Raw genomic sequence first — 13,255 nt, 5'->3', positions numbered from 1 at the left:
GAGTTACCGGCCCGCGCCCGCCGCCTGCAGCTCCGGGCCCTGCGCAGTAGGCTCGCCGGCTCCGCCCGGGGTCGCTGGATGCGGGGCCGCGGACTTTCTCTGCTGGAGCCCGGGCGCCAGTTTGGCGACACTGACGGCTACGTGCAGCGTTGCGTTCCCTCGGTGCCGGCGACAGTGACATCGCCGCCCCGCTCGGGACCCCTTCTCTGTGGTGCAGCGTCGCGGCGGAGGTCGCGTCCGGGCCCGGGCGAGCGCGGCCGGTTCGCCGCTGAGCAGCTTGGCAGTTACGGCTGGCTCGACTTCCCGGAGTGTGCAATAGGCGTGCAGTGGCACGCGCGACGCGCCTAGCCTGCTGGACCCACGGCGAGCGAGCGAGCGTCGGTCCCCGCTCCTCCCAGCCCGCCTTCCGCTGTAAGTGCTGCGTTGAACCTCCTGTTAGTGTGATTGTGTTGTATGCCTGGCGCGTTGCTTGTGGAACTCACTCATGCTATGTCGTGATAGGTGTCATTTTTATGTTATTGCGGTGTTTTATCAAATTCTTGTCAGTGATGAGCGTGTGAGTACAGTGGTCAGATATAACATGACGGCATCTTAGCCCAGGTGCAGAATTACATTTAAACTAACATAAAAAATGGAATAAAATATCTTAACCAGATATTAAAGATTAAAGCTGATTAAGGGGAAAAAAAAACTTTCATTACAGCTGCGAGATTTTGGTGATTCACTACCATGTTATTATTTGCCCACTTCCCGCTGTGTATCTATGACAGCCTTGTCTCAGGCTGTCAGTACTCCTCTAGCTGTGTTAGAGAGGTCTGTCAGACCTGGTGATGGTGTGACTTTGTTTTTCAAGTTGGATGGTTGTTAGGGGAAACAAAGTAATGGTTGTTAGGGGAAACGAAACATCAAAGGGGGATAACTAAAAACGAATTGAAAAATTTTAAGAGTTCAAGACAAGGAAGTCACATTGCAGTTTTCATGCTATCCAAAATGAATCATAGGGTTAGTTACAGATAGGAACATATGCCAAGTGTGGTGGCACATGCCTGCCATTCCGCCAGTTGGGAGGCTGGGGCAGGAGGACCACTGTGAGTTTAAGGTCGGCCTGAGCTCGGTAGTGGGTTCAGAGCCAACCTAAACGACATAGCAAGGAGACCCTGCCCCACAAAAAAGGTATTTATTACAGCAATACAGTGATTTCCACATGAATGAAAATACTAATACATTTATAATGTGAACAGAGAAATGGGAAATTAGTATGTAAGAGAAGTGCAAACGAAACAAAATTGAGCCCTGAACCAATGGAGATAATGTAAGAAACAGAAGGAAATATCAAGGTAAACATTAGTACTCTCAAATTTGGTAGGGTATCCTGCCTATTGAGCACACGTAGGCTGCTATTAAAAAACAAACAAACAAACAAAAAACAGTTCTTGAATTTTAAAACACAGAAAGTAGGAAAGAATAACCATTACATACAGAATAGATCCAGAGAGCCAATGCACATCTGCTAGTACACTCAGGAATGAATTCGAAGAGAAGAAATAACTACAGAGATAGGAATAACCAGGCCACACTTTAGGTCACCTGAGCCAGAGAGACACGTGTGAGTCAGGGCACAAATTATTGGCGAGTAGAGCTCCATCCTTCTCTCTAGCCTATTTCTTCCTACTGCAGTGGGGATGGTCAGGAAGGGTAGGGTCTTTGCAGTGGTGGAAAGATGTGTGGGCTGTGCTAGCAGCTCCTGTTCCCAACTTTCCTCTCCTATCAATTCACAACACATGCCACAATTCCCATTTCTACTTCACATTGGAATAGACAGTTAACGGCCCGGGGAGATGGCTCATTAGAATAAGCGCTTGCCTGGCAAGCGCAAGGGCATGAGTTCAATCCCTGGTTCCGCAAAAAAAAGAAAAAAGAAATAGTTAAAATACCGTATCAAGAAAACAAGGACTTTTCTCTCAGCAAAATTATATGAATGGAATAAATACATGAGAATCTTAGAAGAATAGACACACATTTAGATACATTCTTCCGGCATTTGTTACTAGAATTTGTTTTTTTTTTTTTTTTTTTAATTTTATTTATGTGGAGGGGGTGGTGTGTGTGTGTGTGGCCAGCTCAGCCCACCAGGGGGCGGGGCTGGCTGGCATGTGGCGCTGGGGGATCGAACCGCGGTCCCTGATGCTTTGCTAAGCTTGTTCTAAGTAGGTGCTTTAGACCACTGAGCCATCTCTCCAGCCCTGTTACTAGAATTTGGATCAACAATGTCCTTCACAAGGGTCATGTGCTCAAGCAGGGGCTTTTGGAAGGTGATTGCATCATGCGGGGGATAAACCCCTGACTGCGTGGTCCACTGATAAGTTAACAGTGGAATGTGCCGCTTGGCAGTGGGGCCAGGTTGGAGAGAATGGGGGCCTGGGGGCCTGACCTGGATGGTATCTTGTCCTTGGTCCCTCCCTCTCTCTGGCTTTCTTCCTGTGCCTTGCTTCCTGGCTGCAGGAGATGAGTTTTCCTCTGCAGAGTTTCCTATGTTTCTGCCTTGGAGTTAGCCAGCCATGGGCTGAACCCTCTGAAACTGTGAGCCAAAATAAACCTTTCTCCTTTAAGTTATGTATGTTCCATATGTAGGTAACAGCAATGAAAAACTCACTAGTGGAGTGGGTAAGTATATAATCTCATAAGCTTCCAAAGAGAAATGTATGTGTATTTATTTATACAGGAATGGAAGTCAGACTTCTGATTAGAGTTCTGATTTAAAATGGAGTATTAGCCTTGCGGTTGGCAAGTGCGGCATCCTAAGTTTGGTTCATGGTACCCAAAAAAGAAAAAATGGAGTATTAGATCATAGTGGAGCTGTATTTTAAAAGTGTCTGTGGAACTTATTTTGAGCTCAGAATCTTATCCCTAATCAAATTGTCATTCAAACTGAGAGGCAAAATAAGGCCATTGTCATCTATACCCACTAGAAACACCCTGGGATGTACTATTAAAAAAAAAAAAAGGAAAAGAAAAGAAAGAAAAAAAATTAAGAAAAGTATATGGGATTTAAAGAAAGCAAAAACATTTCCCAACTTGTAGTCATGGATAACTATAGCTAAGAAATTTAAGGCAATGTTAAGGAAGGATTATAAGACAGAGCAGTAAAATTTCAAAGTCTTTAATAATCTGGAGCAAACATGCAATGTGATTTTAAAGTTGGTTGGTGTGGTAGTCAGCTTCCTGTTGGTGTGTCACTGTGACACAATACTGAAGTGGTCAGCTTGGTGGAGGAAAGGGCTGCTTTGACTTCTTGCTATATGGGCTTCAGGCCATGGCTGGCTGGCCTGCTGCTTTCAGATCTGCACAGAGGCAGCACATCGTGGCACTCTGCAGAGAAGGCTGCTCACTTGGTGCCAGAGGAAATCTAGAGACAGGAGGGGCTGGACCTGTATCCCTGAAGGGTTCTCGAAGATAAAAATAACCTCGCTTCCTCCTGCAGCCTCCACCACCTGGCTCCCATTAGCACCAGGGGCTGGGGAACACACTTCAGTACTTGAGCTTCTGGGAACATTTGAGCTGTAGACCTTAGCACTCAGGAAGGTGGGAGGCGAGTACAGTATATTGCAAGCTCTTCCTAAGCAGAGCAAGCTCTAGGCAAGAACTAAGTATGTGCTTGGTGCTCTCTTGTAGGCCGGGTGAGCAGCAGTCCCATTTCCTGCTCAGAGTCAGCACCACAGCCCTAAGGCTATCATGGTGAGGTGTGTGGTGGTACAGTGGATCTGGAGGGACCTGAGCCTTGTGGACAGGAGGGAGGTGACACTGTGGGCTTCTTTATCCTTTGTTTTGTGAGGTTTTAAAAGTACAAGTTTTTTAGCCAGGCATTGTGGCACAACCCTGTAGGGTCTCTGTCAGCAATAAGGCCCGCCTTCTGCCTCCTAAACATTCCATGGTGCTATGGTTTGTTAGTTATTCCATCTTTCCCCTACCAATGGACACTTTGGTAAAAACAGTGGTTGCTTTGTTTTTATTATGGTGTTACATATGACACCAATAAACATACTTGTGACATTATATATTTGCGTGGATATTTCTGTAGTAAAGAATCTTTAAAGTTATAAATTACTGGACTGAGTAATATATGTACTTAAATAAAATTTGAGTACATATACATCTTGAAAAGTGTATGTGTTTAATTTGTCTTTAACTAAAGGAATCATAGCATCTTGGAAGGAAAGTTAACTCCCCAGGCAAGCTGCCTCATTTGGGAAGTCCAGAGACATGAAATCTTGTGCCTATAGTTACATGGTTATTAAGTAGCTAACTTGACTCTAAAAAAAGGAGAGGGAGGGAGAGGGGAATGGGAACGGGGAAGGGAAGGAAGAGGAGGAAGAGGAAAGAAAAACTTTAGGAAGTTTATAAACATGTTTATTTCACTTAAAATGCTTACCTTGTCAGATTAAAAAATTAGAGGCAAACTGGTTTACATTTTTAAAATAGATCATACCCTAGTTCCATTAAAAACAATGTAAATACAGGCAGTCTGTATATCTTTTTTTTTCAAATTTTTATTTATGTGTGTGTGTGTGTGTGTGTGTGTGTGTGTGGCCAGCTCAGCCCACCAGGGGGCAGGGCTGGCTGGCATGTGGTGCTGGGGGATTGAACTGTGGTCCCTGTGCTTTGCTAAGCTTGTTCTAAGTAGGTGCTTTAGACCACTGAGCCATCTCACCAGCCCCTAGTCTGTATATCTTGCTAGTGAATTCACATAGTACTTTTTTGGTACCAGGGATCGAACTCAGGACCTTGCTCTTACCAGGCAGGTGCTTATGCTGCTGAGCTGTCTCCTAGGCCCAACTTCACATAATACTTTAGTTCCTTGATCCTTTGATCTTATCCTTTCATTTCTTTTTCTTTTCTTTTCTTTTTTTTTTCTTTCTTTTCTTCTTTTTTTTTTTTTTTTTTTTTTTTTTTTCCTGTTTGGCTACTGACCACAGGAGTGGGGTGGGGTTGGAGCTTAGAAAATAATGATAAGGCTATTTGATGTGATTTGTTATTGCTCACCTTGTGATCCACTCCCATTACTCCTGACATGTGAAGATTGAGATTTAAGCCCCTGAGCTTTAGGGCTTTCAACCAGCATTTTCTGCACAGTAGTTTTATACTGATATGGATGGGACAGGCGCTCCAAGTGAACAAGTCACTGTGTAAATACAAGACAAGATGGGAAAGTTCTGTCCATCCCATGTAAAAAGATACAGTGTGTCCTCAGGCATACGGAGCTACTGTGGAGATGTCCTGGAGTGAGACCCCAGAAAGGCAACTCCAGCCTTAAATCCGTAAAAGCATTCAGCAGTGTGCCAGCAGCTTTGAAAGAAAAAAAGTTCCATTTCAAAGTAATCTTGCAAATGGAGAATTTGTCCCGCAAAGATCCTTTTAAATACTAATTGAGATAACCGATTGGCATAGGTAATTAGGGTTTGGCTAGGGGGCTGTCTACAGCCAGAGCTCAGTAAAGCCGATAGTTAATGGTTTCTTTTCTAATTGTCACAGAAATCATTTTTTTAAAGATGGAATTGAGAGCCAGAAAGATAAATACAACCCCCTCAGCCATTTGGCAGGGCAGACAATAAAACTGAGTCCCCAGAGTGTAAAGCCCAGGAAAAAGTCTTAACCCATTGCTGGGAGGAAGAAGTTGTACGTTTGGGTCTCTGTGATTGAACTGTGTATCCCTAACTCATCTGCCCTTTGTTGGGCAAAACTGGCTCAACAGACCACTTAGCCCTGCAAGTTTCCTTTTCTTCCCAGCCCGTATAATATTATTTCATGGTTGTCTTCTATCTATAACAAGTGCTACTAATTTTTATTTCTGGGAAGTAATACAAATCTTTCAAGTATATAATTCTAGTTAAGCTTAAAAATGTTAGCAGTGACACAATGTAAACATTGTGACAATTCTGGAATGTTTGATGTTTGAAATAAGAGTTAAAGATTTTCTAAGAAGGGCTAAGATTATCTTCGCTTTTCCTATATGTAGTGTCCAGAGTGTGAAGGTGGCCATCAGAAGCCACATGATACCATTACTGCTGAGCAAGGTTGTCATATTTCAGGTAAACAGAGAGAAGTGACCCAGACCTGCTTTAATGAAATTTCCGAAAAACTATCTCCACCACAAACATGTCCAGATTTGAAGGTGTTGAGGGGCCTTTGTTTTCCTTCCGCAGTACAAGTGTAGTGAATGTCAGAGGGCTTATACGAATTTAGATTATGATAACATATTTTTAACTTTTGCTTCATTGTAGCACTGGCAGATATTTTACAGAATACTGCACATTAAACTGCAGGCTGCTGACAACAAATCAGTGGAAAGGGAATTTTAAAAGCTGGCTAAATGAATCATTGCTTTTAAAAAACTTGAGCATGAGGTTCCCCCAGGGGTTTGTACAGACAGGTCCTCACCGAAGATCTTCTAGAAGGAACATTATTCACAACTTTTGGTGGCAAAGGTGCTTCTGCTCAGAAAACCCACAATTCTTAAAGTCAGTCCAAATTGTACAGTCTCACACTAGGTTTTCCATGCCTGCAGTTGGGGCTCATCACGGTTTTGTAGTTGGAGGACTAAAAAGCCCACTTTCCAGGGATATCTGGCAAGGAAGGGCACAGAGACTGAGACGAGGTAATGCTGACCTCACTGGCACCAGGAAAGCTGCCACGAAGCTGCATGTGCCCACTGCCATGGAGCGACTCTTGATTCCTTTCTATTTATTCATTGAATACAGTGTCTCATTATGCAGCTCAGACTCATACTGATCCTCCTGTCCAGCCTTCCCAGTGCCGGGATTACAGGCCTGTACAACCATACCCCGGTTCAGTGGCTGAGGCTGGCCCAGCATGTGGTACTAGGGATCGAACTTGGGTGCTTACGCTTGCCAGGCAGGTACTTAGACCACTCAGCTCTCTCTCCAGTCGTGCACAGCAGTTCTTTAAATTCGAGTTTAAGGGGCCAGGGAGATGGCTCAGTAGAATAAACGCTTCCCTGGCAAGCGCAAGGGCCTGAGTTCAATCTCCAGTTCAAAAAATAAAATAAAATAAAATAAAATAAATAAATTCGAGTTTAAGCAGGTTTGTAGACATGTCTACACCACTTGAAACAACCATGTAAAATAGGCCCAGGGAGATTAATGAGATTCCAATGTGTGGTGACATACCAAAGGCTCTGTACTCCCGGAAAATCTTTTTCAGCTGCTGTGACTTGTTTCTGTTGCTCTCCTTGCTGACGGCACTTGCCTGGTGTCTCAGCAGTTCTGCTGGGCTCCCGGTGGCCAGGGAAGTTCCTGCAAGCAGTACAGACTTCTGAGCCTGGCCAGAATTGGAACGCTGGGACAGGGACAGGGACAGGGACTGTGAGTACAGGGGATGGCAGGAGCCAGGAGGCGCTGCTGCCCACCCCCTTGACTCTTAAATTATTTTCACTGTGTTACAGGTTGGTATGTGTTTCCACTTCGAGTGATTTTTTTTTTTTTTTTTGTACCAGGGATTGAACTCAGGACCCTGCGTTTGCCAGGCAAGCGCTTATTCTACTTTATTCTACTGAGCTATCTCCCCGAGCCCCTAGAGTGATATTGAGAATAGTTTTCTTTTCTCTCACTCTCTCTCTCACACTCTCTCTCTCTCTCTCTCTCTGCTCTCTGCTCTCTGCTCTCTGCTCTCTTTCTCTTTCTCTTTCTCTTTCTTTCTTGTCTGAGGATAGATTTTTTTTGGTTTTTGTTTGGATTTTTGGGTTTTTTTGATACAAGGTCTCAGTACAAGACCCAGCGTGGCCTTGAACTTGTGACAGTCCTCTTGCCTCAGCCTCCTGGTGCCCAGCAAGAATATTCTTTTCATTTGTTTAACATCCTAATACCATGAGTATAGTTTTCCTCCCAAACACCCTGATAAGTGATCCATCTGCTGTTATGCTCTGGTACTCAGCACAGTGCCTGACCCACCGTAGGTGCTCATGTGTCTGTTGCATAAGTGCTCTTCTGGAGATCAGCAAGTTTATTCTCAGATACTTACAAGCTATTTATTCAGTACCATGTTGAACAATCCATATATGTTATGCTTTGTGTCTAGATATGCCCCCAAAGCCTCATGCCTGAAGGGGCAGGCATCCAGTGTTGTTGATTGATTGGTGATCCAATGCTGGGATTATGGGTGTGAGCACTACACCCGCCCTGGGGAGGGCAGCCTGCATGCAGTATAAGGGAGGGAGAGAGGCTTGTTCTTAGCCCTGCTCCTCCCTTTTGCGCTTGCTATATTTGCTGTCTTCAGCCGCCATGAACTGCCACCCTGCCTTGGAGCCAGCCGAGTAGGCCCTCAAACCGCCACAAACTGTGAGCTAAGTAACCCTTTCTTCCCTAATTTCAAATGTTGGGCATTTTGTCCCCGCAAGGAGAGGAAAAGTAACCAAGTAAATGTATAACTATAAAATCTCATCAAGTGCTTAAGGAATAAAAGGTCCTAATTTCTTCTTTCCCAAATGTTCTTATTTTTTGTCAGTGGCTGCTTTTCAAATAATTTTGTAGTTTTGTTTTTGCTGGGTAAAGAATGAACTCATAATTTGATGTTTTGCATGGCTTTAGGTAGATCTGTTATTTCTAGCTGGTATCACTTTTCTTCTACTAAAGGACTGATAGTACATGCTTGATAGTGATGAATTCTTTAGAGTTTTATGTCTGGAAAAGCCTGCTACCTTTGTATTTAAAGGCAGTTTGTGTGTGTGTGGAATTTCGGCTCCTGCTCCACTATCGTCTTCGTTGCCCTGTCCCAGCAGTGGTCTTCAGTGGCCTTTGGTTTCCATGTGAGGCTTAGTTCTGTCTGGCATTCTTATGATTGTATATCTCAGAGTTCGAGCAGTTTGGTCATTATGTGCTTTTTTTTGTTATTGTCGTTTTTCTTGTTCATGTATTTGGAGTTTGTCAAGCTTCTTATATTTATGTTATAGTTTTCACCAAATCTGTAAATGTACTGCCTTTTTCCTTTAAATCTCTTCTGATCTCCCTCTTCTTTAGGGACTCCAATTACAGGTATGTTAAGCAGTTTGACATTATCTCATGTCTTGGTAATGCTGTGCTTATCATTTTCATTCCTCGTTCTGGATCTTGCATAGTTTCAATTGCTGTGCCTCCAGTTCAGTAACATTTTCTTCCAAAATATATAAACTACTGTCAATCCAACTTAAAGTAGTTTTCATTTCAGACATTGAAGGTTTCATTTCCTGAGCTTTAATTTGTGTCTTTGTTATGTCATCGTGCTTCTGCTTAGTGTCTTAAACAGGCACATTTTTTAAATATAGTGGGTCTTTCTTTGTTTGTTTTTCGTTTTGAGACAGTCTCTTAGGCTGGCCATAAATTCACTTTGTGGCCCAGGCTTGCCTCCAACTCCAGGCGATCCTCCTGCCTCAGCCTTCTGAGGGCTGGGATTACAGGCCTGTACCACCGTGTCTGGCTTAAATATAGTAAGTGTTTTGGTATTCTTTTCTGTGAACTTCCACCTCTGTGTCAATTATGGATCCATTTTAATCATGGATATTTTTCATCGTGGCAAAAATTTTTAAGTATCAGAGATTATGGATTTTAGTCACATAATAAGACATTCCTATAAATATTCTTGAGAGTTGGGCTCTTCCATGAATCCTTTCAGGTTTTAATTTTAGGATTTGTTGGTAGGACTGGACCCACTTAGAGCTAATTTCCCACTACTTTTTGACTATCCAGTTTTCCAGTCTGACTGGTGGGACTGCACTCTTTCTGGCCCTGTGTGACTGCTGGCTCTATGTCCTATTATTTTGTCTGTGGTCCTTTGCTTAGCCTGCAGGTTCCTCCTAACCCCACACTGACTGGCACTCTTTTGGCACTGGAGGTATCTTCTGCAAGGTCTAGAGCTCCACCTCTGCGCCCTGTCCTCTCCAGAACTGTGTCCTTGGAACTGGAGCTGCCTCCAGTTTCCACAGCAGAAAAATGGGTGTATTCTCTAATACTGTGTGTGCCTCCTCATCCTGTCACCTTACCCGTCAGCTCAGGTGTTTGCTGGGCTCTGCCTGGGCTGCCCTCACCCACTGGTGGCTTGGAGCCAAGGTGGTAACTTGCTTAGGCCCTGCTTCCTGTTTCTCCAAGGAGCACTGTCCTTGTTATGGGAAGTTCTGTATCTTCAAGACTGTTGTTTCATTTTGGGGAGTTTTTGTTTTTGGTTGGGGGGGATTTATTTTTGATTAAGTTTTTTGTGGTTTCAAACATGAGTAAATCTGTCCTTGTTTTTCCACCTGGGCTATAGGTAAACTTCTCTTTAGTCTGTCTTAGAGTTAGAATCAGTGGCGCTTAAGATTTCTTTCAACCCTAAGATCTTTGATTTTTATATTATGTAGCCTTTGCCAGCTCATTTTTCCAAGTCCATTGTATATCTTTTTCTCCTCAAAACACATCACTGTGTCTGTATTTGGAAGGTTGACCAGATTAATTCTGGGGCTGTGCATAAACTTTACTTATGATATCAACATATTACCCAGAATGATGGTGAGCAAGGTGTAACAGCAGAAAAATGGGTGTATTCTCTAATATTGTGTGTGCGTGTGTCTCACTGGGGATTGAACCCCAGAAACCCCAAGACTTTGCACATGCTAGGTAAGCACTCTACCAACTGTGTGATGTCCCCAGCCCTTCTAATATTAACATGAGTCATACCTTACTACCGACTGCTTTGAAATTCCTTGAATTTGGTACTCGGTGTATTTTAACACAAAAAATTTGTTCCAAGATGTGTCATTCTGTCACCATGCAAATTGGGCAGATGTGTCATAAAGCCAAAGAATGAAATTCTAGACAAAGGAGGCAGTTAAAAGCAGTGTTGGGCCAGTGAGATAGCTCAGTGGACTAAGTGCCTGCTTAGGCAAGCCCAGGGACTGGGGTTTGATCCTTGGAACCACATGCAGCACCACCACCACCACCTCCACCCCATACCATGCTGGCCACTGAAACTGGGTATGGTAGCACATGCCTTTAATCCCAGCTCTAGGGAGGCTGAAAACAGGAGGATCACTAAGAGTCTGAGCTGCGTAGTGAGACTGTATGAAATACATTAAAAAAATAAATAAATAAAATAAGCAGTGTTGATTGAAAACATAAGAAAAGAGAAAGCTCCTAATAGTAGGGGGGAGTGTAGAAAGTTACCAAGTGAAATTTTTGTCTAGGGTCTCTTACGTCAGGATGGCCGGGTGCCTACCATAACAAGTCAAGCTGGCTAATCCTCTATAGAATTTGGGTGTGAACTATCCACATGCTCAGATAACCTGCAGAGAAACAACACGCAGTGGCCGTGCACTAGCCACACACTTTTTGGCCAGTCAGAAGTCTTCCTGTGGGGGCTGGTGAGATGGCTCAGTGGTTTAAAGCACCTACTTAGAACAAGCTTAACGAAGCACAGGGACCGCGGTTCAATCCCCCAGCACCACATGCTGGCCAGCCCCGCCCCCTGGTGGGCTGAGCTGGCCACACACACACACACACACACACACACACAAATAAATAAATAAATAAATTTTAAAAAAAAAAGAAGAAGAAGAAGAAGTCTTCCTGTGTAACTGGGGAGAACAGAGTAAAAGGGGGAGGGTGTTGGCTGCAGCGATTCCCTTCACCGTGCTTGCTTTTCCACTCCCGACTTAGCTGACTCTTAACCCTAGATGCAGGCTGGCCCTGCCTTCCTTGCAGGCCCCATCCCTTGCTGGCTGCCAGTTTATAAGCTAAATAGCTAAGCCACCTCTCACGATTTGTTTGGCACTCAGTGCACAAGCTAGAACGTGTTGGTGTTGATGATAGTGCACTACCTTTTCTAGCTAAAAGAGTTTGTTTTATTCTCATAGATTGGGTACTTGTCACACTTGCCAGAACTAATTGAGCTGAACCAAGGCTCTGCTGTGTTTACAGCTGGATATGGCTTATGAGTTCCCTTTAGGAACTAGGCAAGTAAGATTTTATGTGAAATGTTTTTAACAACTACCACAGAGCTATACAACCAAAATTTACATTCTGAAGTAATTATAGCAGCTTTTTTTTTTTTTTTCATTTCAGTGGAAAATGCTCAATTACATTATTCAGTGATGTGTAAGGTATCTCAAAACCAGCATTTTAAGTAAAGGAAGAGCAAGATCACTTAAGTTTTAATATTCTTCATAGTTACATAAATTTACTTAAACTCAGGCCAGGGATATAGCTCAGCGGCACAGCACCTGCCTAGAAAGCACGAGGTCCTAAGTTTGATTCCTGTTACCAAGAAAAGAACAGAAAAAAATCCCGAGGTCAGGTGTGGTGGCACATGCCTGTAATCCCAGCACTTGAGAGGCTGGAGCAGGAAGATCATTGTAAGTCTGAGACCAGCCTGAGCTACAAAGTGAGCTCAAAGCCCGCCTGAACTGCACGGTGAGACCCTGTCTCAAAAATATATAAATAAACAAACTTATTTAAATCTTCACCTGTGAAACTATTTTTCTTACGTAGAATAAAGCTAGTATCAGTGCTACACTAAATGGATCCTACAGAATATTCATAAAAATATGTTTCAAACCAGTGTTTTTATGTGGAGATTTCATACATACACATGCATAATCACAACATAAAACATACTGCTAAATATGATACATGCTGGTATTTTCTGTTTTGTTGAAAAACCTTTAGTAGTGACCCATTTATGAGTTACAGTTCACAGTAATAAATTCATTGTATGAGATACCCTATAAATAGAAGATGATGATGCTTAAATTATATGCTTTTCTATTATCAAGCTTCACTTCCAAAATTAGTATGTAGTATAGTTAATAATATCTGCCTTTATTAATAGTTTATACAGGATTTTTCTCCACATTTTTAGTTCTAAACTTTTTCCCTAACAAGTAGGCCAGTAATAACTTGGAGAGGTGAGGGTGAAATAAAATATATCTTGGGGATATATATATATATATGAGAAATGTAATTATTATGGGTTACACACACTAATCAAAAACGTAGAAATTACTGGAAGAGTGCCAAATATGGTGGCACATGCCTGTAACCCAACACTTGGGAGGCTAAGACAGGAGAACTGTAAGCTCAAAGCCAGCCTGGGCTACAATAGTGCATTTAGGGTCAGCCTGAACTATATAGCAAGACCTTGTTTTATTTTTTTTTTCAAAGTTTTATTGATAAACAGATAGCAATGAGACAGTTTCAAATCAAATCGAAAGTACAGTTTCAACAAATAGTACACTGCA

At 43.0% G+C, this 13,255-nt stretch overlaps 1 protein-coding gene across 5 annotated transcripts in view; it reads left to right on the top strand.

Annotated features, from left to right (window-relative positions):
* The first annotated feature begins 6 nt into the window (after nucleotides 1-6).
* Nucleotides 7-13,255, top strand: part of Csgalnact2 (chondroitin sulfate N-acetylgalactosaminyltransferase 2) — a 40,671-nt gene continuing 27,422 nt past the window's right edge. For 3 of the 5 annotated variants that reach the window (XM_023721276.1, XM_023721280.1, XM_023721279.1), the window contains exon 1: nucleotides 7-411. The gene's annotated coding sequence lies outside the window, so the exon portion shown is untranslated. Of the gene's footprint in view, nucleotides 412-3,310; nucleotides 3,532-3,672; nucleotides 3,741-13,255 lie in introns of all 5 variants that reach the window. The other 2 variants (XM_023721278.1, XM_023721277.1) reach the window with 2 other exon arrangements.

The sequence above is a fragment of the Octodon degus genome, unplaced genomic scaffold (assembly GCF_000260255.1).
Source record: "Octodon degus isolate 3935 unplaced genomic scaffold, OctDeg1.0 scaffold00081, whole genome shotgun sequence".
Lineage (NCBI taxonomy): Eukaryota > Metazoa > Chordata > Mammalia > Rodentia > Octodontidae > Octodon > Octodon degus.
Note: the sequence above shows the minus strand (reverse complement) of the source record. Positions and strands in the feature narration are given on the sequence as shown.